Source organism: Schistocerca serialis, unplaced genomic scaffold, assembly GCF_023864345.2.
Source record: "Schistocerca serialis cubense isolate TAMUIC-IGC-003099 unplaced genomic scaffold, iqSchSeri2.2 HiC_scaffold_1051, whole genome shotgun sequence".
NCBI classification, from domain to species: Eukaryota; Metazoa; Arthropoda; class Insecta; order Orthoptera; family Acrididae; genus Schistocerca; species Schistocerca serialis.
Window position 1 is genome coordinate 67,501 of NW_026047241.1, and position 1,734 is coordinate 69,234.

The following is a 1,734-nucleotide window of genomic DNA, read 5'->3' on the forward strand; positions in this document are numbered from 1 at the left end:
CCTAATTTGTGCCTTAACCTAACCTAATTTGTGCCTTAACCTAACCTAATTTGTGCCTTAACCTAACCTAATTTGTGCCTTAACCTAACCTAATTTGTGCCGTAACCTAACCTAATTTGTGCCGTAACGTAACCCATGTTGTGCCGTAACGTAACCCATGTTGTGCCGTAACGTAACCCATGTTGTGCCGTAACGTAACCCATGTTGTGCCGTAACGTAACCCATGTTGTGCCGTAACGTAACCCATGTTGTGCCGTAACCTAACCCATGTTGTGCCTTAACCTAACCCATGTTGTGCCTTAACCTAACCCATGTTGTGCCTTAACCTAACCCATGTTGTGCCTTAACCTAACCCATGTTGTGCCTTAACCTAACCCATGTTGTGCCTTAACCTAACCCACGTTGTGCCTTAACCTAACCTACGTTGTGCCTTAACCTAACCCATGTTGTGCCTTAACCTAACCCATGTTGTGCCTTAACCTAACCCATGTTGTGCCTTAACCTAACCCATGTTGTGCCTTAACCTAACCCATGTTGTGCCTTAACCTAACCCATGTTGTGCCTTAACCTAACCCATGTTGTGCCTTAACCTAACCCATGGTGTGCCTTAACCTAACCCATGTTGTGCCTTAACCTAACCCATGTTGTGCCTTAACCTAACCCACGTTGTGCCTTAACCTAACCCACGTTGTGCCTTAACCTAACCCACGTTGTGCCTTAACCTAACCCACGTTGTGCCTTAACCTAACCTACGTTGTGCCTTAACCTAACCCATGTTGTGCCTTAACCTAACCCATGTTGTGCCTTAACCTAACCCATGTTGTGCCTTAACCTAACCCATGTTGTGCCTTAACCTAACCCATGTTGTGCCTTAACCTAACCCATGGTGTGCCTTAACCTAACCCATGGTGTGCCTTAACCTAACCCATGGTGTGCCTTAACCTAACCCATGTTGTGCCTTAACCTAACCCATGTTGTGCCTTAACCTAACCCATGTTGTGCCTTAACCTAACCCATGTTGTGCCTTAACCTAACCCATGTTGTGCCTTAACCTAACCCATGTTGTGCCTTAACCTAACCCATGTTGTGCCTTAACCTAACCCATGTTGTGCCTTAACCTAACCCATGTTGTGCCTTAACCTAACCCATGTTGTGCCTTAACCTAACCCATGTTGTGCCTTAACCTAACCCATGTTGTGCCTTAACCTAACCCATGTTGTGCCTTAACCTAACCCATGTTGTGCCTTAACCTAACCCATGTTGTGCCTTAACCTAACCCATGTTGTGCCTTAACCTAACCCATGTTGTGCCTTAACCTAACCCATGTTGTGCCTTAACCTAACCCATGTTGTGCCTTAACCTAACCCATGTTGTGCCTTAACCTAACCCATGTTGTGCCTTAACCTAACCCATGTTGTGCCTTAACCTAACCCATGTTGTGCCTTAACCTAACCCATGTTGTGCCTTAACCTAACCCATGTTGTGCCTTAACCTAACCCATGTTGTGCCTTAACCTAACCCATGTTGTGCCTTAACCTAACCCATGTTGTGCCTTAACCTAACCCATGTTGTGCCTTAACCTAACCCATGTTGTGCCTTAACCTAACCCATGTTGTGCCTTAACCTAACCCATGTTGTGCCTTAACCTAACCCATGTTGTGCCTTAACCTAACCCATGTTGTGCCTTAACCTAACCCATGTTGTGCCTTAACGTAACCCATGTTGTGCCTTAAC